The following is a 25096-nucleotide window of genomic DNA, read 5'->3' as shown; positions in this document are numbered from 1 at the left end:
TACTAAAAATCTTCATCGCTTGGGTGAGAGCATGAAGGTGGGAGCGCTTTTGAAGGTCATTTTTTCATGTTCTTCTTAAATAGCACAAAAACCTTGGATTCTATCGAATATGTTCCTTAGTGCAAAATTAAATTATATTAAATTTCTGACAAAAGGCCTCACTCGTTTTTTTTCTCTTGGGTAAATGTTTCTGTGTTGCAGGGCATGAAAAAACAGCAGCATATTAAAAATAGTGTTTTAGCTGTATACAAGTAATGTTTATTATCAAATGAAGTATCTTAAGGACAATTATTAAATGAGTATACCACATGTAACTATAGTACAGTCGTACTGAAAGATCAGTTGTGTTCTGGGTACGTATCATGCTGGAGTGGGGAGCGGAGGGGCGATAGTGGGAAGGCGGTTGCGTCAGAAAAGGTAGCTCGCTGGATTCTGGTCACGAACTTTCCTGCTTCGTACGTCTGAAAACTGAAGAGCCAGCAGGCGCTTCTCCACTATATTGACCTCACTATGTCACAAAAAGGAACTGAAGGGTGTTTCACAAAGTTAAACCGACACGGCAGTTGTCACATTCTTCCGGGAAAGGCGACTTGCCCCACGGCGGGAGCTGCTTGCTTTTCAGTTTACGGTCAGACTATCTCACCAGCATCTTCTGTGTTGTTCTCTTACATGAGCAGCGAAAATAACTTTACTGAGCTCATGTTTACGTTCTAGAGCCTCACTGATGAGCCAAAATATTATGACCATCTTCTTAATAGCCTCTTTGCCTGACTTTGAAGCGAAATACATCACTGGTTTTGCGTATCACGGATCCAACAGTCTGCTGGTAGGTTTGTGGAGGTATGTGGCTTTAGATGTCTACGCACATATCAAGTAACTCACGTAAATAACTGGTTACCGATCTGATTAAGCGGTGACGGTGACCGACAGCGACAAATATGGGTTCCATATGTTTCATATGGGGCTAATTTGGTCACCGAGACATCAACGTGACTTCACTGTAATGCTCCTCAAACCACTGTAGCACGCTTCTGGCTCCGAGACACAAATAATTATACTGCTGAATGATGGCATCGCCGTCGGGTAAGACATAGTGTATGAAGGGATGCAGGTGGTTCGCAGATAGTCTTCAATTACTACCGCAAGTCCCATTCAAACGCAGGAGAATGTCTTCCTCAGCATAATACTGCACACACCAGCCTGCGCCCGTGGCGCGCTGCACGTTTCGAGCTGCCGTTCACCCCGATGAAGGCGTTTGTGGAGACGACCAGCAACCTAGTTTAGCAAAAATGTGATTCACCCGAAGAGCTGACACATTTCCATAGATCGACGTTCAAATCCCGATAGTCCTATGCCCACTGAAGTTTTAATTGACGATGTTGTTGGATCAACATGTGAACACGTAGGGGTGGTCTGCTGCGGATCTCCACGTTCAACAGTGTGCGATAAACGGTGCGCTCCGAAACACTTGTGCGTGCTCCAGCATTGTACTCTTTTGGCAGAGATGCTACAGATCGCCCTCTATCCTACTTTAGAGAGCAGACAAGCTTCCGAACCCCACGTTCTGTGAAGCGTCGTGGACGTCCAACCATACGAGGTGCGACAATATAGTAATGAGACTGATGTGAAAAAAAATGTTGCTTACAGTTTAATTCAAGTTTAGTGTTGTCTACTTCAAAGTAGTTCTCTTCTGACTGCACAAACTTTTTACAGCACTTCTTCCATTGAAGGTAACATTTCTGGAACTCATCTTCTGTAATATCCTCCAAGACCCTCGTCACAGCTTTTTGAACATCTTGTGTTGTTTGAAAATGGTGTCGCTGGACCGCCAGTTTGACTCTTGGAAACAGAAAAAAGTCGCACGGGGCGATATCTGGTGAATAAGGTGGCTGTGGTAGTACTAAAATTTGTTTTGAGGTTAAAAACTGCTGTACTGACAGAGCAGTATGGGAAGGCGCATTATCGTGATGCAGAATCCAATTATCAGCAATGTTGACATGGACACGAAGAACTCTTTTACGCAGTCTTTCTAAAATTTGTTTGTAGGAATATTGGTTAACTGTTTGTCCAGGAGGCACCCACTCTATATGAACAATTCCCTTGGAATCAAACGAGCACACAAGCATGCATGGTCGTCCACTGCGGTCTTAATCTTCAACATTTGTTTTGCCTTCACTAAACATTTTATGCCAACGAAAAACTTAAGCTCTTGACATAACCTCCTCTCCAAAAGCCTTCTGAAGGTTACTGTAAGTTGTCGTCGCGTTTTCACCCAATTTAATGCAAGAAAAATGGCATACCGTTGCGCAATATTATGCGGTTCCATTTCCGTGACGAGATACACAAACACGTGTTAAATGATTACAGCACAAGTCACGACTGAGCAGTTGCATCGATGTGCCGCTTGGACTAGAAGCAGCTTATAGACCGAGGTCAAAGATATTGTGCCTACGCAAGCCTGCAGTGTTGCCACATCTTGCAAAGAAAATCAGTCTCATTACTTTATTGTCACACCTCGTGTAGCGCCTAGAGGCAGTTTCACTGTCCTATCTCTTTTAGAAGATGTTCACAACAGTAGCACGTGAGCATTCGAATATGTTCGCCATTTTAGAGATACTCGTTCACGGTCTTTGCTTAATAATGATTTGCCCTTTGTCAAAGTCGTTTGCCTGAACTGGTTTCTCCATTTGCAGCCCATATCTTCGCTAGGGTGTTCCTCCATCCATGTCTGCTCCACTAACATATTTTTGTTACCGCGTTGATGTGACCGCAACGCAACTAGGCGGCATCCATCGTTGCGGTGGGCAGTGCTCATAATGTTTTGGCTTATCAATGTATTTTTGGGTTATTAAGTGAGTCTTAATTGCAACTGTCAAGTGAGCTTTCATGTAACATTACGTTCTTATTAACGATGCATGAAAAGTGTTTAATTTGTAAGTGTGATGCACTCAGTGGCGTAAGTAGTATCGAAGGGAAAGTGTTCGAATGCATAAATTTGGCACCTTGCTGCCGTCTATCGTTGACAGCGAGTTGCAAGGCTCTGTACTCATGTGGTAGTCACTTCGTGATGAATTAAAGAAGGACCCGACAGTTACTGCACATCTCTGGCAGTTAACTGTGTTTCTGGTAGGCTGCATAACTCTCTATCATTCTGGAAGTTCTAGCATTTGAAGTGGGATGCATCAAACGGAGCCACTTACCACACACACAGAATGTAGACGGGTGTCAATATGTCTCATGGAAAGGGACTTACGATGTTCAAGTCTAGAACAGTAATCCGCTGTAACGCATTGCTTGAGTTACGTTGAAATATCTGAAGTTTCATAACACCTGGGCGACATACATACGTTGCAAATGCACACAGTTTGTGCCTCTTCCCCTTTTTAAGTACTGGGAGAGATCAGTTTGGGGTGATTCATTCGAACATCTCATTCTGTGTAAAGTATTACAACCATTGAGAGTGTAGACATCTACATCTACGTGATTACTCTGCTATTCACAATAATGTGCCTGGCAGAGGGTTCAACGAACCACCTTCATGCTGTCTCTCTCTACCGTTCCACTCTCGAACGGTACGCGGGGAAAACGAGCACTTAATTTTTTCCGTGCGAGCCCTGATTTCTCTTATTTTGTCGTGATGATCATTTCTCCCTATGTAGGTGGGTGCCAACAGAATGTTTTCGCAATCGGAGGAGAAAACTGGTGATTGAAATTTCATGAGAAGATCCCGTCGCAACGAAAAACGCCTTTGTTTTAATGATTGCCATTCCAATTCACGTATCATGTCTGTGACACTATCTCCCCTACTTCGCGATAATACAAAACGAGCTGCCCTTCTTTGTACTTTTTCGACGTCATCCGTCAGTCCCACCTGGGAACAATAGAGGGCCTATAATACTTCCCTGGGGAACGCCGGATATTACTTCTGTTTTAACTTGATGACTTTCCGTCTATTACTACGAACTGTGACCTTTCTGACAGGAAATCACGAATCCAGTCGCACAACTGAGGCGATACTCCGTAGGCACGCAGTTTGATTAGAAGACGCTTGTGAGGAACGGTGTCGAAAGCCTTCTGGAAATCTAAAAATATGGAAACAATTTGACATCCCCTGTTGATAGCATTTATTACTTCATGAGTATAAAGAACTAGTTGTGTTTCACAAGAACGATATTTTCTGAATCCGTGCTGACTGTATGTCGATAAATCGTTTTCTTCGAGGTACTTCATAATGTTCGAATACAGTATATGTTCTAATGACATTGAACTCGACATTTTTAATACATATTGACAGCATGTTACATTTGAGGTGGTACACACTTGATAGTTGGAGCCAACGAGATTTTTAGATAATATCTGAGCAAATAACTGCAAAGAAGTACTTACTTCATAAACTGAAAATAGCTCTGGTATATACGCATCGACCTTAGTTACTTGTCTACTCACATAAGAGGATTGGACAACAAGTGTTGGCTAAGTATAGTTCGTTCGTAAAATGAAAAGTGAGCAGCGCTGGTGGTGGGCTAAGCCGACTTTCCGGGAGAGTAACTGACCTGCCGTACAGGATGACTAAGAATCAATTTCTCCTCTATCAGTGTGCAACAGTGTACAAGGATAATGGGATACACATACATTTGGTCCACATTGTTTCTTGCTTAGTATCATCACCAACAAGTGTTAGCGCACTTTGTCGAAAATAAACAACGCCTGGACATGTCCGTGCACCCAGTCTCCAGTGATTCATAAGGTGCCCTTGGGAAGGACCGGGTTAACTTCAGACTCTTTCCTCCCGCTTCTACGTTTCCAACCCGCATCGCTCCCCCCTGTTACACACCCAGAACACAAATTATCCTTCAATACGGCTCTACTGGACGTAGACGTGGTATATTCATTTCATATTTGTTCTTAACGCACTTCATCTAACAACATTAATTTTATATGGTCAAAACACTGTTTTTAAGAATCTGCAATTTTTTCATCCCCTGCACCAAGGATGCTTTTTCTGCTAAAGAATAAACTAACAGGGCCTTTATTAGGAAATGTACTTTAATTTTGTGCTGGGAAACATTTTCGCTGTAAGTCGCGGTTTTCCGGTACTTAAAATCATAAAAAGATGATCTTTAAAGGCGCCTCCAACCCCACCTGATTTTTATTATGTTGTTCATGGCACTCCCTCCTACCACTGTACAAAAATTTGCACTACACGAGTTGCTTCGTCTAATTTTCATTTGTTTACGAGACTTGCACTCGTGGTCTACCGGTAGCGTCTTCAGCTGGTAATCAAAACGTCCTTGGTTCCAGATTCTAGTCCCATCACTGCTTAAGCTTTGAATAAAAGACGTCAGGAATGGCAGCCGACGACTTCCGGCATCAGAAGTCACCCCTCATTCTTTTTGTTTTTCTGGTAAGGTGCTATGGGACCAAACTGCTGAGGTCATCAGTCCCTGGGCTTACACACTAACTAAACCAACTTAAACTAAGTTACACTAAGGACAACATGCACACCCACGCCCGAGGGAGGACTCGAACCTCCGATGGGGGGAGCCGCGCGAACCGTGCAAGGCACCAAGACCGCACGGCTACCCCGCGCCGCCACCCTCATTTTGTCAACGGCCTTGTCGAAGGGGACAGAGGAATGCACAAATGTTCAGGCCATTGTTTTGCCCTTGGGGTGGGAAACTGTCCCAAACCGGCGCAAGAATCAGCAATGATCAACGGCATCAGGATTCAGAAGTCAATGGAAACCACTACATTAAAGACACAAGATAGATATTCACGGGACATGTGACTTGTAATTTAAAAACTGTCATGATGATCTCTCTATTGAGAATAGGTAGCGGAATGGTCCTTCACTCGGATCTTTGGGAGAGGGCTGCTAACGGGGAGGTGACCATGAAAAAATGTCGAATAATCAACGAAACGATAACGTTCTGCGAGTCGAGGAATGAAATGTCAGAAGTTTAAACGCGGTAGGAAAGCAAGAAAATATGAAAAGGGAAATGGTAAAGCTCAATCTAGATACAGTGGGGTAAGTGAAGTGAAATGGAAAGAAGACATGGATTTCTGCTCAGTTGAGTAAAGGGTAGTATCAACGGCAGCAGAAAATGGTACAGATGAAATAGGATTCGTTATGAGGTAGGGCAGAGAGTGTGTTACTGAGAGCGGTTCAATTATATAACTGTTCTCATCAGAATCGGCAAACAAACCAACACCGATAACTATAGGACAGATATTCATGCAGACGTCGCAAGCAGACGGAGAAGAGGTAGAAGAGGTGTACGTTATATTCAAAGGGCAATTCCATACGTAAAGGAAGATGAGAAGCTAAAAAATCATGGGAGATCTGAAAGCGGTTGAGTGGGAAGGAATAGAAGAGAGGACTGAACGAGAATATCGGCTTGGAAGTAGGAATGAGGGAGAGGAGAAACTAATTGAGTTCTGCAATAAATCTCAGCTAGTAATCGGGAGTACTCTGTTCAACAATCACAACGAGATTAGGTATACTTAGAAAATGCTGGGAGTTACGGGAAGATTCCAGTTAGAAGACATCACGGTCAGGCAGAGTTTCGGAAATCACATACTGGATTTTAGGGCGTAACCAGGAGAAGGTATAGACTCATATCACAATTTAGTATTGATGAAGAATGGGCTGAAGTTTAACATACTAGTCAGAAAAATCTGCGTTACGAAGGTGCTAAGGAGTCAAGAGATACGCTTGAAGTGCTCTAAGGCCACAGATACTAAGGTAATGAATAGCTCAATAGGTACCTCAGTTGAAAAGGAATGAATATATCTAAAAAGAGCAATCACAGTAGTTGGAAAGAAAAACACAATTGCAAGGAGTGTAACTGCTAGGAAACCATGGGTAACGGAAGAAATACTTCAGCTGATGGGTGAAGAAGGAAATACAAATATTATCAGGAGAGTTCAAGACAACACGAATACACGTTAATTAGGAATGACACAAATAGGAATTGCAGGGAGGACCGGCGAAACGGCTGCATGAAAAATGTGAAGAAATCGAAAAAGAAATGATTGTAGGAAGGAGTGACACAGAATATAGAAGGAAGGGCGGTAACGTTAAGACAGCCATGGGATCTCATAGTTAAATGCAGAGGAAAGAGTGAACACAAGTGGAAAGAGTACACTGATGGAGTGTACGAGGGGAAGACTTATCGGCTGAAGTGACAGAAGAAGAAATAGGAGTTGATAGCGAAGACACAGCAGATACAGTATTAGAGATAGAATTCAAAATAGACTTAAACTCAAATAAGGCAGAAGGGATAGATAACGTTGCACCAAAGTTTCTAAAATTATTGTGGGATGTTGCAACAGAACGACCATTTATGTTGCCAGCAGAATTCATCGGACTGAGGACAAATCATCAGACTTTCGGAGAAACATCATCCACACATTTCCGAAGGTAGCAAGTGGCGACAAGTGCGAGATTTATCGTAGAATCAACTTTTATGCTTACAAGTTTCTGACAAGAATAATATACAGTACATAATAATGGAGAAGAAACTTTAGAATTTCTTGGATGAGGATCAGTTTGGTTTTAAGAACGGTAAAGGCACCAGAGAGGCGTTACTGACGATGCGCTTGATAATGGAAGCAAGACTGAAGAAAAGTCAAGACAGGTTCATAGGATCTGTCGATATTTTAAAAAAAGCATTCGACAATATAAGACGGTGCAAGACTTTCGAAGTCCTGTGGAAAACAAGGTGTAAGCTATAGGAATAATGAGTAATACACAATAGGTACAAGAACATAGAGGGAAGGGTAAGAGTGGGCGACCAAGAATGAAGTGCTCGGATTAAAAAGAGTTTAAGATACGGATATAGTCTTTCACCCCTAACGTTCAGCGCCGGCCGCGGTGGTCTAGCGGTTCTGGCGCTGCAGTCCGGAACCGCAGGACTGCTACGGTCGCAGGTTCGAATCCTGCCTCGGGCATGTGTGTGTGTGATGTCGTTAGGTTTAAGTAGTTCTAAGTTCTAGGGGATTTATGACCTAAGATGTTGAGTCCCATAGTGCTCAGAGCCATTTGAACCATTTGAACCTAAAGTTCAGCTTACTAATTGAAGAAGCAATGACAGAAATAAAAGAAAGGTTCAAAAGTGGCATTAAAATTGGGTGAAAAGATACCAATGCCAAGAGGCGTTGATGGCACTGCTATCCTCAGTGAAAGTGAAGATTTGCAGGATCTGTTGGATGGAATGAAGAATCTGACGTGTACAGAATAGGGATTCAGAATAAATCGAAGCCGGCCGGTGTGGCCGAGCGGTTCTAGGCGCTTCAGTCTGGAACCGCGCAACCACTATGGTAGCAGGTTCGAATTATGCCCCGGGCGTGGATGTGTGTGATGTCCTTAGGTTAGTTAGGTGTAAGTAGTTCTAAGTTCTAGGGGACTGATGACCACAGATGTTACATCCCATAGTGCTCAGAGCCATTTGAACCAATAAATCGAAGAAAGTCGAAAGTCATGAAAAGTAGCAGAAATGAGAACACCAAGAAATTTGACATCAGAATTGGTCATCACGACGTAGATGAATTTAAGGAATTCTGCTGCCTGGGCAGCAAAATATCCCATGACGGACGGAGCAAGGAGAACATAAAAAGGAGACCAACATTGGCAAAAAGGCAGTCCTGCCCAAGAGAAGCCTGCGAGTATCAGACATAGGCCTTAACTGGAGGAAGACATTTCTGAGAAGGTACGTTTAGAGCAGAGCCATGTGTTGTGGTGAGACATTTACCGTGGGAAAACCGCAACAGAAGAGAATCGAAGCATTTGAGATGTGGCACTACAGAAGAATGTTGAAGATCAGAATGAGATTTTCACTCTGCAGTGGAGTCTGCGCTGATATGAAACTTTCCTCGCAGATTAAAACTGTGTGCCAGACCGAGACTCGAACTCGGGACCTTTGCCTTTCGCGGGCAAGTGCTCTACCTATTGAGCTACCCAAGCACGACCCACGCCCCCTCCTCAAAGCCTTACTTCCGCCAGTACCTCGTCTCCTACGTTCCAAACTGTACAGAAGCTCTCCTGCGAACCTTGCAGGAATAGCGCTTTTGAAAGAAAGGATGTTGTGGAGACATGGCTTAGCCACAGCCTGGGGGATGTTTCAGAAGTGCTAGTCCTGCAAGGTTCGCAGGAGAGGTTCTGTAAAGTTCGGAAGGTAGGAGACGAGGTACTGGCGGAAGTACGGCTGTGAGGACGGGGCGTGAGTCGTGCTTGGGTAGCTCAGTTGGTAGAGCACTTGCCCGCGAAAGGCAAAGGTCCCGAGTTCGAGTCTCGGTCCGGCACATAGTTTTAAACTGCCAGGAAAGTTTCGTGTTGAAGATAATGTGGACTGTTAAGGCAAGGAATGAGGTGGTTCTCCATAGAATCGGCGAGGAAAGGAATTTGTGGAAAACACTGACAAGAAGAAGATACAGGGTGGTAGGACATCCGTTGAGACGTCAGAGAATAACTACTGTGGTACTAGATGGAGCTGTAGAGAGTAAAACCTGTAGAGGAAGACAGAGATTGAAATAAATCTAGCAAATAATTGAAGACGTAGGTTGCAAGTGCTGCAGTGAGATGAAGAGGTTGGTACGGGAAAGGAATTCATGGCGGGCCTGATTCAACCAGTCAGAAGACTGAGGACTAGCACGAAAAAAAAAAAAAAACTAAAGCGAGGAAGAATCGTAGTGCACCAGGAGTGTCCAGCTAAGCACCGTACGGTTAGGTTTGAGACTATCGACCCCATGGCTGGTGCTCCGTTCTAAAGTCGGAAAGGCAGCCACACTGAGCGGCGGCCAGGGTGGAACTCCGCCAGCCTACCGCGCCGCGCCCACCACTGAGGTGCCGTTGCTGGCGCCATTGCCAGCGCGCAACTGATTAGCGGCGGTGATTTGTCGCGGCGGCAGAGGGCAGAGAGGATAGGATGCTCGCCGCACAAAGCGCTCATTGTCCGCTAATTACGAGCGCCGGCTGACCCTCGCTATTGATCCCCGGCCGCGGCAGCACGTGTGAAGCGCTGATGCCCACACAATGGCTGCCACTCATTAAGAAGCACTCGCTACTCTGACCAGCGGTTAGCGCAACGTCTACAGCGGTTCCGACACAGCCACCCGCGACACCGCTTGTGCTAAATTTGCAGTTGGCTCTCTCCCTTCCCCCTGCTACCTGCCCCATTCTCTCTCTCTCTCTCTCTCTCTCTCTCTCCCTTACCCCTGCTACCTGCCCCATTCTCTCTCTCTCTCTCTCTCTCTCTCTCTATCTATTTATCTACCTCTCCCTCTCTTTCTCTAACTCTCTCTCTCTCCCTCTCGCTCTTTATCCGTTTCTCAGGAAATGTGTTCCAAAAGAACATTCCTATTTGAAGGTTTGCTTATAACTGTGTAGCATTTTATGATTTAAGAGGATACCTTGTAGTGTGCTCTGGGTTCTCTGCTCTGTTGTAGCGTTCATCCAAAATTCGCCAGAAACTTCGTTATCGAGTTACGAGGTGCACTATGGAAAAGTTGAAACGTCCCCTTAGAAAAATTATTGAATTACTGTGCTGGTAAACCCCTTACGTTATTTGATTTTCAAACAGCTGAGCAGAACTGAACGTACTCAGACATTTCGCTCTTTACTTGTTCTGATCAACACTAAACTGACACACAATATTTTTAGCGCAACGCAATCTGACTTTCAAAAATCCCTACAAAAGAATGGCCCTGACTAACAATAACCTATACCTTTCATGAATCACTTACCTCACAAAACTCTTCGTTACTCGAACTACTGCAATACAGCAAGCACCACTACTGCCAGATAAATAAAAGATTCTAACTACTGAAGGCACTAACTACTGATAAGCATAGTTAGCAAATGAAAGGTTTTGATAAAGAACAAATAATGTATTTACCTTCATAGTGTTCAAAAGTCATAATATGTATATCAGTTCATCACATCCAGTCTTACAAATTTACTGTCTCCGATGGACACGCGTCCAGATCATCCGCTCTCAAAACTCCGCCATCTCTCTCCCCACATCCACGACTGCTGGCGGCTCACCTCCGACAGCTCAACGCTACGCGCTGTTAACATCCAACTGCCCAACACTACAATAGCAAATATTGCAACAATGCTGACCAGCCTCAGACTGCACACAGCACAGTCAGTGATTTTCATATAGAGCGCTACATGGCGTTACCAACATAAAAACCTAAACAGCCTACTTACATAAGTCAGTGATTTTCATATAGAACGCTACATGGCGTTACCAACATAAAAACCTACATAAAAACCTAAACAGCCTACTTAAAAAGTGTCATCGAAAATCATTTACAGCAAGGAAAAAACTAGCCGACATCGCGGCCAATGTGGTAACATATAATTTCAACAGTGGCCCAACATGCATTGTGGAAATTATGAACGTGCTCTAGCTTGGGATCGGACCAACTTGTTACAACTTCTGCACAAACGTGGAAGAAAAGTGTACCAAGCGAGCTGAGCAGTAGACAATAGAAGCTTCCAAAGAGACCCACAGGTCCATCATGGCCACGAAGGAGATCGAGGAGGACATCCTTTTGGATCTGAAGCTTTGCTCTATGGTCCAGGGATTGCTAACTAGAGGTATGTTTAACTTAACTACAATACATGTAACCCTAAATTTTAAACGTCTTTTTCTCGCAATTGTACTTTTTACTTTGGCGGGAAACATAGCTTGAGAAAGGAACAAACGATTTTCATTGGAATTTGATGCAGACATTCTAAATTGAATTCTCTATCAGAGTACGCAGCCGTTTTGCAATATCTTCAAAAGTTTATTTTCGGTGCCCCCTTTCGTCTCAATGCTTTGAGCGGAGAAAATGACATTTGTTTCAACATGCCACTATTTTGTTAGAGCTTAATATTATTAAATTAGCCTATGTATGCCGATAAGAAATATTTTGAAAATGTGTTGTTGCGGTCCTGAGCCTGGTTTGATGCAGCTCTCCATGCTACTCTATCCTGTGCAAGCTTCTTCATCTCCCAATACGTACTGCAGCCTACATCCTTCTGAATCTGTTTAGTGTATTCATCTCTTCGTCTCCCTTTACGATTTTTACCCTCCACGCTGCCCTCCAATACTAAATTGGTGATCCCTTGATGTTTCAGAACATGACCTACCAACCCCTCCCTTCTTCTTGTCAAGTTGTGCCATAAACTCCTCTTCTCCCCAATCCTACTCAATACTTCCTCATTAGTTACGTGATCTACCCATCGAATCTTCAGCATTCTTCTGTAGCACCACATTTCAAAGGCTTCTATTCTCTTCTTGTCCAAACTATTTATCGCCCATGTTTCACTTCCATACATGGCTACACTCCATACAAATACTTTCGGAAACGACTTCCTGACATTTAAATCTATACTCGATGTTAACAAATTTCTCTTCTTCAGAAACGCTTTCCTTGCCATTGCCAGTCTACATTTTATATCCTCTCTACTTCGACCATCATCAGTTACTTTGCTCCCCAAATAGCAAAACTCATTTACTACTTTAAGTGTCTCATTTCCTAATCTAATACCCTCCGTGTCGCCCGACTTAATTCCATTATTCTCGTTTTGCTTTTGTTGATGTTCATCTTATATCCTCCCTTCAAGACACTGTCCATTCCGTTCAACTGCTTTTCCAAGTCCTTTGCTGTCTCTGACAGAATTACAATGTCATCGGCGAACCTTCTTCTCCATGGATTTTAATACCTACTCCGAATTTTTCTTTTGTTTCCTTTACTGCTTGCTCAATATACAGATTGAATAACATCGGGGAGAGGCTACAACCCAGTCTCACTCCCTTCCCAACCACTGCTTCCCTTTCATGTCCCTCGACTCTTATAACTGCCATCTGGTTTCTGTACAAATTGTAAATAGCCTTTCGCTCCCTGTATTTCACCCCTGCCACTTTCAGAATTTGAAAGAGATTATTCCAGTCAACATTGTCAAAAGCTTTCTCCAAGTCTACAAATGCTAGAAACGTAGGTTTGCCTTTTCTTAATCTAGCTTCTAAGATAAGTCATAGGGACAGTATTGCCTCACGTGTTCCCATATTTCTACGGAATCCAAACTGATCTTCCCCGAGGTCGGCTTCTACCAGTTTTTCCATTCGTCTGTACAGAATTTTGAAAATAACTTATGCAAAAGTATTTTATTACAGGTCCAATAGCAGGGCTTCGAAAATTCCAGCCAATGACCTAAGTTCCGGCTGCGAGGAGTCCTTTCACCTGATGCAGAGGTTATTGGCAGCGTCAGATGTCGACACGCAAATGATTTCTTAAAGACAAAAGTGTAAGGAATAAAACTATATATCAGACGTAGCATTACTTTTTATTTTACTTGAAAAAAAATCACGAAAATACCTATTCTTTATGTGTCCACAAAGGGCTACCCCCTAGAACACATACGATAACAGATCATCGAAGTGGGAATGTTTTTTTCTGTATTAATGCTTTAGCTCCACATTAATAGGGAAGCGAGGTGGAGCACCAACTCTAGTAGCCACATTACCCTTCGTACTACTGTGACGTCTCCTACTGCTGCCTAACGGCACATCCACGATCGGCGAAAGTGTAATGTCCTTTTTCAGTGCACGGCCAGTATTCTTCACCTCGTCGAGATACGTGAAAGCGAGGTGACAAAACACTATCAGTTATTGCGTTCAATATTTGTTGATTATGTCCTTTTCGCACTAATCTGAGTCAGACTCTTTCGTTAATAATTTTAGATTCAATTTATTACCATCGGCTAGCTGCGTTGCTTATTGGCGGCCGTCAAAAACGCTCATTCACAATTACTAGGTAGCCAAGTAGCACTTCAGAATGAATTGATATCTTTGACATGCGTAGCACACTTACACCGAATTAACTTCTTCAAAAGTCACAGGGTTAATTTAACACAGCACCATGTTTTATCCGTTGAAAATTATACCCTTTAATATTAATGTGGAATAAACTCATTATTATTATTATTATTATTATTATTATTATTATTATTGTCCAGAGATAATCCAATACACGGTTCATTTCTCGTGATACTCTTTTCGAAATCGTAGCACACTATAGTTTTTCTTTAACTAGGTTTTTTACTAACACAGTTTCTTTGATATGAGTCACACTTTAGCCGGATAATAAACGTTCAAACCGGGTCTTTAAACGAAAGTCAAGTTCCTACGCGATGTCTGAATAGTAGCTTCGCCAACAACTGTAGTTCTTAAATTGGAATTTATGATATTGGTTTTTTCTCGATCGAGGTATACGCTGGATGTTAGCGTTATTTCAGTTCTGTCAGTTTTCGTACTTTCGACAATAAATTAAACTTTCAATTAACCCGGCTTCCAATGAAATTAACTGTTTCACGCAGTGGCGCATGAACTTAAGAGATGTAAATACTCAGGACTCAGACACTAAAAGCTCGGACGCTAAAATCTCGAACACAAAGACTCCCAGATGCTAGAAAATTCCAAACACTAAACACCCCCGGACGCTAAAGACGTTAAGATTACGTACATTATGTTCATATATTAGTTGTGAAACAAAACTAACATTCTACTCTTTCAAAAAGGCCCCTTGCTACTTTACATATAATACTCAATTCCATTGGCTCTTATTATTCTTTTATTTAATTTTCTCTAATCTAAAACGGAAATTCGGGATTTCATCTGAAATAAGGGTCTTTTCATGGCCAGTTCAAACAGTTTTATTTCAAAAATGACTAGATATGGAACGAGGAGTTAGACTACCAAAGGCACGTCTTCCGTCAGTGGAGTAACGGTTACACGTAGTAAGTGCAGATATGCCTCGCCTTTGAGGCATCGCGGAAAGATGGCTGTTCCTACGAGGTGGTCCCCAGTTATTTCCTCCCACACAATGAACCGGGTCCGATCAGTCCGCTGCCACCATCCCCCGGGGATACTGTGTAGCCCACAGGTAGGTGTTGTGAAGTTTGACAGTGCCATCCCTCGTAAAGGTAGCCTTATCTGTGAATAGGATGACTGACAGAAATCCTCAAATTGCGATTATCTATGCAACGAACGAGCGACAAAACTGTCGCCGCAAAGATAAGTCCGTAGGTGATAAGGTCTGCGCGTGTTGTAAGCGACACGGATAGTGGTAGTTATCCTGGAGAATACACCAGACGGTCGCCTGGCTCACCAATGGCTGGTGGGCCATCTACGTGGTGCTGATGGTGCGGTCACTGTCACAGATCTTGTATCTCCACCTTCAAGTGGGTGTATCTCACTAGTAACACTTATCGAGCCATACACGCGTACGACCTTTCCTCCTCCTAATTCGCAGTTGTCCATGTTTAATAGAATCGCCCCGTCCATTTTCGTTTAGTGGCTACAGGTGTGTATCCTTTTTCAACATATTTTGGAAACGAGGAGCTGAGAGTGGTATAACGCCCGGCCACAAGAACGCAAATAAAAATTTATTAGAAATTTCTTTTACAAAGTGAAATTAACAGCCTTAGATATTCATAAGAATATGCATCAAGCATAAAGAAAACCATTATTAATGAATTATTTGACACCTGTAAGGATACGAAATCAAAACAAGGGGGGAAGACTATAAAACCAAGTGAAATATAAAATATAGATCAGATATACAGTAATTGATCACCCATAAATAATCAAGTAAAAAGCAAATCTCAGCCAAATAACAGGTAGCAATGAACATAACTTGATTTTAAACTGAGATTACCCAGGCTAGTATTATAAAAGAATGTATGCTTCATTATCTGAATTAAAACAGCAACCACTGACAGGCATTGTCCAACATTTTGGTTGAAGGTCTAAAGATGATCATGTGATGATCGAAACCGGCCACCTTTCAATAAACGTGCCTAGCGATCTAGACTGCTTTATAATTAATTTCAAAAAATGCTTAAATGCGTGACAATATTCACAAGCCCCCCATGAACCATGGACCTTGCCGTTGGTGGGGAGGCTTGCGTGCCTCACCGATACAGATGGCCGTACCGTAGGTGCAACCACAACGGAGGGGTATCTGTTGAGAGGCCAGACAAACATGTGGTTCCTGAAGAGGGGCAGCAGCCTTTTCAGTAGTTGCAGGGGCAACAGTCTGGATGATTGACTGATCTGGCCTTGTAACATTAACCAAAACGGCCTTGCTGTGCTGGTACTGCGAACGGCTGAAAGCAAGGGGAAACTACAGCCGTAATTTTTCCCGAGGACATGCAGCTCTACTGTATGATTAAATGATGATGGCGTCCTCTTGGGTAAAATATTCCGGAGGTAAAATAGTCCCCCATTCGGATCTCCGGGCGGGGACTACTCAAGAGGACGTCGTTATCAGGAGAAAGAAAACTGGCGTTCTACGGATCGGAGCGTGGAATGTCAGATCACTTAATCGGGCAGGTAGGTTAGAAAATTTAAAAAGGGAGATGGATAGGTTAAAGTTAGATATAGTGGGAATTAGTGAAGTTCGGTGGCAGGAGGAACAAGACTTTTGGTCAGGTGATTACAGGGTTATAAATACAAAATCAAATAGGGGTAATGCAGGAGTAGGTTTAATAATGAATAAAAAAATAGGAGTGCGGGTTAGCTACTACAAACAGCATAGTGAACGCATTATTGTGGCCAAGATAGACACAAAGCCCATGCCTACTACAGTAGTACAAGTTTATATGCCAACTAGCTCTGCAGATGATGAAGAAATAGATGAAATGTATGACGAGATAAAAGAAATTATTCAGGTAGTGAAGGGAGACGAAAATTTAATAGTCATGGGTGACTGGAATTCGTCAGTAGGAAAAGGGAGAGAAGGAAACATAGTAGGTGAATATGGATTGGGGGGAAGGAATGAAAGAGGAAGCCGCCTTGTAGAATTTTGCACAGAGCATAAATTAATCATAGCTAACACTTGGTTCAAGAATCATGAAAGGAGGCTGTATACATGGAAGAAGCCTGGAGATACTGACAGGTTTCAGATAGATTATATAATGGTAAGACAGAGATTTAGGAACCAGGTTTTAAATTGTAAGACATTTCCTGGGGCAGATGTAGATTCTGACCACAATCTATTGGTTATGAACTGCAGATTGAAACTGAAGAAACTGCAAAAAGGTGGGAATTTAAGGAGATGGGACCTGGATAAACTGAAAGAACCAGAGGTTGTAGAGAGTTTCAGGGAGAGCATTAGGGAACACTTGACAGGAATGAGGAAAAGAAATACAGTAGAAGAAGAATGGGTAGCTCTGAGGGATAAAGTGGTGAAGGCAGCAGACGATCAAGTAGGTAAAAAGACGCGGGCTAGTAGAAATCCTTGGGTAACAGAAGAAATATTGAATTTAATTGATGAAAGGAGAAAATATAAAAATGCAGTAAATGAAGCAGGCAAAAAGGAATACAAACGTCTCAAAAATGAAATCGACAGGGAGTGCAAAATGGCTAAGCAGGGATGGCTAGAGGACAAATGTAAGGATGTAGAGGCTTGTCTCACTAGGGGTAAGATAGATACTGCCTACAGGAAAATTAAAGAGACCTTTGGAGAGAAGAGAACCACTTGTATGAATATCAAGAGCTCAGATGGCAACCCAGTTCTAAGCAAAGAAGGGAAAGCAGAAAGGTGGAAGGAGTATATAGAGGGTTTATACAAGGGCGATGTACTTGAGGACAATATTATGGAAATGGAAGAGGATGTAGATGAAGATGAAATGGGTGATAAGATACTGCGTGAAGAGTTTGACAGAGCACTGAAAGACCTGAGTCAAAACAAGGCCCCGGGAGTAGACAACATTCCATTAGAACTACTGATGGCCTCAGGAGAGCCAGTCATGACAAAACTCTACCATCTGGTGAGCACGATGTATGAGACAGGCGAAATACCCTCAGACTTTAAGAAGAATATAATAATTCCAATCCCAAAGAAAGCAGGTGTTGACAGATGTGAAAGTTACCGAACTATCAGTTTAATATGTCACAGCTGCAAAATACTAACGCGAATTCTTTACAGACGAATGGAAAAACTGGTAGAAGCCGACCTCGGGGAAGATCAGTTTGGATTCCGTAGAAATGTTGGAACACGTGAGGCAATACTGACCTTACGACTTATCTTGGAAGAAAGATTAAGAAAAGGCAAACCTACGTTTCTAGCATTTGTAGACTTAGAGAAAGCTTTTGACAATGTTGACTGGAATACTCTCTTTCAAATTCTGAAGGTGGCAGGGGTAAAATACAGGGAGCGAAAGGCTATTTACAATTTGTACAGAAACCAGATGGCAGTTATAAGAGTCGAGGGGCATGAAAGGGAAGCAGTGGTTAGGAAAGGAGTGAGACAGGGTTGTAGCCTCTCCCCGATGTTATTCAATCTGTATATTGAGCAAGCAGTAAAGGAAACAAAAGAAAAATTCGGAGTAGGTATTAAAATTCATGGAGAAGAAATAAAAACTTTGAGGTTCGCCGATGACATTGTAATTCTGTCAGAGACAGCAAAGGACTTGGAAGAGCAGTTGAACGGAATGGACAGTGTCTTGAAAAGAGGATATAAGATGAACATCAACAAAAGCAAAACGAGGATAATGGAATGTAGTCAAATTAAGTCGGGTGATGCTGAGGGAATTAGATTAGGAAATGAGACACTTAAAGTAGTAAAGGAGTTTTGCTATTTAGGGAGTAAAATAACCGATGATGGTCGAAGTAGAGAGGATATAAAATGTAGACTGGCAATGGCAAGGAAAGCGTTTCTCAAGAAGAGAAATTTGTTAACATCGAATATAGATTTAGGTGTCAGGAAGTCGTTTCTGAAAGTATTTGTATGGAGTGTAGCCATGTATGGAAGTGAGACATGGACGATAACTAGTTTGGACAAGAAGAGAATAGAAGCTTTCGAAATGTGGTGCTACAGAAGAATGCTGAAGATAAGGTGGGTAGATCACGTAACTAATGAGGAGGTATTGAATAGGATTGGGGAGAAGAGAAGTTTGTGGCACAACTTGACTAGAAGAAGGGATCGGTTGGTAGGACATGTTCTGAGGCATCGAGGGATCACAAATTTAGCATTGGAGGGCAGCGTGGAGGGTAAAAATCGTAGAGGGAGACCCAGAGATCAATACACTAAGCAGATTCAGAATGATGTAGGTTGCAGTAGATACTGGGAGATGAAGAAGCTTGCACAGGATAGAGTAGCATGGAGAGCTGCATCAAACCAGTCTCAGGACTGAAGACCACAACAACAACATATTCACAAGTTACGAACCTTGCTCAAACCTGATAGAAAGGAACGACATCACATTACGAATCTTAGCAATGTAAGCTCAGCCGGTAAACTCAAATCTAAAGCACGTAGTATAAGGAACCTTAAGGCAAAGTGGACAGTGATGAATAGCAGCTCATACGGTCTACACATAAAGGAGCTCGCCAGGAAAGTCAGTATGCCCCAGAATTTTTCTCTTTGCCCGCGATTTCTGTAAACACAAAGAACAAACGAAGTTCCAGGGCTGCATTCAACCAAACATCAGTGTGTGTTTCCTGGGCATGTAAGTTGATACCAAGTCTTTACAATTAAAGTGAGCTACTCACAGATGCCAATGTGGTCTGCAATTATCATATGACAGCGGAACTTGGTAGATATTCTAATTTACGCTGGAAAAATTAATTTCAATTTTGGCCACCAGGAGCAATTTTGGCTCTGTAAGTGCAAGAAAGGGGTGTAGAAATGCTTAAATGTGTAATGGGATGTGGGCAGAAAAGATGAAACAAGTGAGATAGGTGTAATGCTGATTTTATTATTAACTGCCACTTACACCGTCTGTTCAAGGTGACCATTGTAGATGTAGACGATATGCTGTACAGCGCCAGACTTGCACCTCATGGCCAAAATTGGGACTAAATTTTTCCAGAATAAATTGGTTTCGCATTAACGCACTGGCATATTTACTAAGTTTAGCTGCTAAACGATAATTGCAGCCCACACAGGACTTCCATACGTAGCTGCGCTTTAATTCTAACCACCTGGTAGATTAACAAGACAGACTCGCTCAAAGTGATATTCCGTTTCGGCAGTTGCTTGCAGCATCTATCTCCCTTACACCTGCGAGCAGTTATCCTGGGACGTGCATCCTCCAGTTGCCAGTGCTCAGCGACTGACAATGAACCGACGAAGATCCCAGTTAAATCCTAGCGCTATGAAGCACGCATGCCCCCTGGCGAAACATAAGGCAGGCCGTTGCTTAGTTACGGGCAAAGAAGTTATATAGCCCTTTCGATTTGATATTGAAACAGCGCACGAGTCATTTTTTACGTCGGATATATGCATTTATGTCGACATTTACCTATTAGTGTGTTTGTGGACTTCCCTATACATAACACTGGCCGGTGTACCAGAGGAACGGTCTTTAAACTGGAGCACCGGCTCCATGCAGTTGTGGCTCCCTGACTCAGGTAACAGCTGCCACTTGTATTCCGTCTTATTGTGAGAATAGTTAAGTGAAAATTATTAATATTTTCACTAGATAAAGCCCTACAGTTTGTTATTCTCTATTGCAAGTTTCCACGAAGACTCTGCTTTTTAACCGCCTACGTAAACAGAGGGGCGTTGTAAGCATAAAGTGTGAATCTGTGTATCTGTCTGTGCCATAGTAGCTTCCAAACGAAAGGGCCGATTTTAATACAGTATTTTTTTAATTTGACATCTGGTTTTACGGTCGCAGGTTCGAATCCTGCCTCGGGCATGGGTGTGTGTGATGTCCTTAGGTTAGTTAGGTTTAAGTAGTTCTAAGTTTCTAGGGGACTTATGACCTAAGATGTTGAGTCCCATAGTGCTCAGAGCCATTTGAACCATTTTTGAACATCTGGTTTAATCGGTCTGGTTCTTTGCTGTGTTCTATGAAAGTCTGTTTAGCTGTTCAAATTTCTACAGTTAAGTACTAAATCAAATTATTTCTCCCGAATACTTTAGGCACCCTATTTCTAGAGAGCGCAGTGGCATCCCATTTCTTTCCGACATGATTTACACATATGGCCTCTGCTTATTGCTTGGGTTACCTAAATTAGTTAAATATATACTAAAACATAGTCCATGAATATATGCGTGAATTAAAAAAGGAAATTCGAAAATCGAATAAGTGCTAGAGATCTCGGGTCACTGTTTCCTTTTTCGACCCGGGAAGTATTTGTGTGAACGTGGGGATAGAGTGCCGATCGTACGTTGTCTGCTAGTAAAATATGGAGTTTAAAAAACACGAAATAAAATTTAAATTAAAAATTTTAAAAGACTCGACGCGAAAACTTCTGAAAAGTAAAAAAAACAATCTATATTGCTCCTTTAAGTTTGATATAAGGAATAATATTTAGTGTAATTTCCAAGAGTGATCAAAATATGTTAATTTCCAAGAGCGATTGCCTGTCAAAGTCGCGTGGTCCAAACGATACATATCGAACGTGCGATCCTAAATCGATCATACGACTCTGGACGCTATGAGTGTGTTTACAGTTGTCACTACAGGCCCTCGTTGGCACTACAGTACCTAGTTTCCTCGTCAGACAGTACTCCATATTTGCGACAAAAAGTCAAATAATTTTCTACGCTGGATAAGCATGGAATTAGATTTTTCCATGTGAGTGAATCCGCCGAAGTAATGTCAAGCACACCAGACGTCCCACTCACCACCGACATAAATCGTCTGGGTTTCCCTTTCAACTCACAAATAATTCGCAGAGGTACGTAGTTTAGAGCAACTGAGAGAACGACTGAAAACAGATAAAAATGACGATCACAAATAACTGACAACAACGCCTGCCACCTGTGTTGCATGATCGATTTGGGATCGCACGTTCGATATGTATCGTTTGGACACCGCGACTTTGACAGGCAATTGCTCTTGGAAATTAACATATTTTGATCCAAGTGTCGTCGCGTCGGGGGAGCGCTAAACTAACAAAATAAAAACAGAATACATGTAAAAATGATAAAGTATGACATTCAAAAAGAAGTAAGCTACGCATGCAATTATCAGAACAATAATATCAAATGTTTGAGTCTAAGTCTTAATTCGTTTACTCCGAAAAATTCACAATATATACACAACCGTAAACGACGGCTACCTTCACGCATCTGCCTGTTCGGCTCACCGCACCTGGTCACGTCCCTGACGACGTACACCGCGCGCCACGCGAGTCGCACTCGCGGGTTTATAAAGCATGAGTCAGCACGCTGTCGTCAAACCACTGCAGGACATAGGCTTCGTAAGACAGATTAATGCAAGAAACTAAGTTCGAACTTGATTATGTAAAAATACGATATAAAATAAACAGGTAACTCTGTTCTTTAACAATGTTAAGCTAGTTAAAGACAGATTGGTTTTCATATTTTATATAATAAGTAATTATAACTGCACTAGCTGTTTGAGGTGTGGATGCGGGACGCACAGGCCTGGAAGAGATGATGCTAAACAGTTGCCTATAATGAAACGATAGCTGCTGCTAATTTCTTTTTTTTTTTCTTTTTCTTTTTTTTTTCTTAGCTGTCCCCTACGTGACGACACACCACACTTTGATCAAAAAATTAATACTTATATTAAACTTAAAGGAGTAATACAAATAACGTTTTTTACTTTTCGTAGGTTTTATGTGTCTTTTTTCTTTTAATGTAAGTTTTAACTGGTTTCAACAATAACAGATCATCAGGCGGCATAAACATTTAACAGCATTCGTGTTACTCCCCAGTCTAAGCTCGAATAATATGTTTCCGCACCAGGTTGTGACGCACTTAACGAGCCATTCCACATTGGATAGTATGCAGCTTTTTTCCCTCGCGGTTGTAATTTTAAACGGCAAAAAAGTTACTTACCTCATATTCTTGTGAATGAAGCACGTTGTTACAATTAGTAACTCATCTAAGTAGAATATAATACTTCAATATAAAATTTAAATGAAATTACGGAAATTGATTATAATGTTGGGAGCTTGTGCAAAAACGTATGATTCGTTTGTTTTGAAAACATTTCGACTCATCTTTCCACACAGGACAGATAGCAGCAGGACAGAACTGCACCTCAGTCATTACAAAAAGTGCGAGCAAATACCTTCCGTTTCAGTCTGTGTGACGTAACTACGTCGGTGTTTGAGAACCAGCGTGTTTTAATCGATTTTATAACTGCAGAAAACGTGCTTCCAATTGCAATCCATAACAGAATGAAAGCTGTAACGGTGATTACTGTATCGTCATTAGTAATGTACGACGATGGGTTGAAGGAAAAGGTGCTGTTCACCTCAACGTGTGTGGCAGAACTGTGACAGAAAGACCGCGTGCGGCAGCTGACGAACTGACGAAACTCATTGGAATGAGGCTGGTGAGCTCATCAGACAAAATCATCTGATAACTCAGACCCAGCTCCCCGGTAAGCGTGGAATATCACGAGAGTGTGGACAAGCCATCATTGCACGACTGCGGTACAGGCGGGCGCCTCGAATGTTCACTTCTCGCATGAAACAGATGAGACTGGACGTCTGTCAATAATTTAGTTTTCGTTCTGGGCATGGGGGTGATGGATTCCTTAACAACATTGTGACAGGTGATGAAAGCTAGGTTTACCATTTTGACTCCGAAAACAAGAGCGCATCGATGTTGTTCCGTCATAAAGGGTCACCGACACCAAAAAAGTTCAAGATCATTCCATCAGCAGGAAAAGTCATGCAGAAAGTGTTCTGGGAAATTCAGAGTGTGACGCAGTAGGTATTCGTGCCTAAAGATGTCACCATAAATCCTGCAAGGTACTGCGAGACCCTCAGAAAACTGAAATCACGGATTCCAAGAGTTCATCCACACATGGAGCACCCGTCCCTCAGCATGCCATTGCCAGACCACACTCGTGTGCAGCTACATGTGCAACAATCCGACGACTCTGGTTCTCTCTCATCGATAATCCTGCATGCAGTCCCAACTTGGTCCCATCAGATTATCATCTGTTTCCTAAACTTAAAGAACACCTTCGACATTACTGTGATAGTGATGAAGTGGTGCAAGCAGGGGTGAGGCTGAGGCTCCGTCAACAAAGCCAAATATTGTACAGCAACTGTTTCAAGAAACTGGTCTCTCGCTGGGAGAAGTTTGTTCATCGCTAGGGTGCTATGTCCAGAAATAAATATATAGACTAGAAAATAAATATGTAGAATGATAATAAAGTTGGTTTTATTTAAAATGCTTTCTTTCATTGTACACTGCGTTGCAGAGAAGGTGCACTCTTTTGAAACTTCCTGGTAGATTTAAACTACGTGCAAAACTGGTGCTCGAACCCTGAACCTTGTTTTCTCTTACTCTGTGAGTTACCTGCCCCCATACCTTTTCGTATTACTGTACATGATGTTTTTTTTCTCTAGAGAAATTGATTATAATTCCATCATAATAGTCGATGGGTCTTGTGCACACACATAAAAATTACGGTGTATGTTACTCCTTTTTAAAAGATTGCTGTTTTCACTTCGTTTAATTATAGCATAATGTTTGATACGTGTACGAAAAAAAGAAACATTCTTTTCCTATTCGAGTAAGAATGTTTTAAGAATTACTGAAATGTTGTTTGGGCAACGGCCTTGCCGCAGTGGATACACCGGTTCCCGTGAGATCACCGAAGTTAAGCGCTGTCGGGCGTGGTCAGCACTTGGATGGGTGACCATCCAGGCCACCATACGGTGTTGCCATTTTTCGGGGTGCACTCAGCCTCGTGATGCTAACTGAGGAGCTACTCGAGTGAATAGTAGCGGCTGCGATCAAGGATACCATCATAACGACCGGGAGAGCGGTGTGCTGACCCCACGCCCCTCCTATCCGCATCCTCCACTGAGGATGACACGGCGGTCGGATGGGCCCGGTAGGTCACTCGTGGCCTGAAGACGAAGTGCTTAAGTGAGATGTTGTTTCGTGCGTCAGTCTGTTATTAGGGCTGAAATGCTTAATCGCCCGTCGTTTGTAGGTCCACCATGTCTTCCGATTTTATTCGAATATTTTCCACTCAGTATGCAACCTACAACCAGTGTTCTCGATAATCTGTAGCGCATATCCTAACAGTGTATGCTCCAATCATTTTCAGCTCTTTTGGTCTTTCCACTTCAAAGTCGATCATTAGCGG

At 42.4% G+C, this 25096-nt stretch overlaps 1 pseudogene; it reads left to right on the top strand.

The window, feature by feature from the left end:
- The first annotated feature begins 24550 nt into the window (after window positions 1-24550).
- On the top strand, window positions 24551-24668 carry LOC126163603 (5S ribosomal RNA; annotated as a pseudogene).
- The last annotated feature ends 428 nt before the right edge of the window (window positions 24669-25096 follow it).

This window comes from Schistocerca cancellata, chromosome 2, assembly GCF_023864275.1.
Source record: "Schistocerca cancellata isolate TAMUIC-IGC-003103 chromosome 2, iqSchCanc2.1, whole genome shotgun sequence".
Lineage (NCBI taxonomy): Eukaryota > Metazoa > Arthropoda > Insecta > Orthoptera > Acrididae > Schistocerca > Schistocerca cancellata.
The sequence above is the reverse complement of the archived record's forward strand: the minus strand, read 5'-3'. Positions and strand labels throughout refer to the sequence as shown.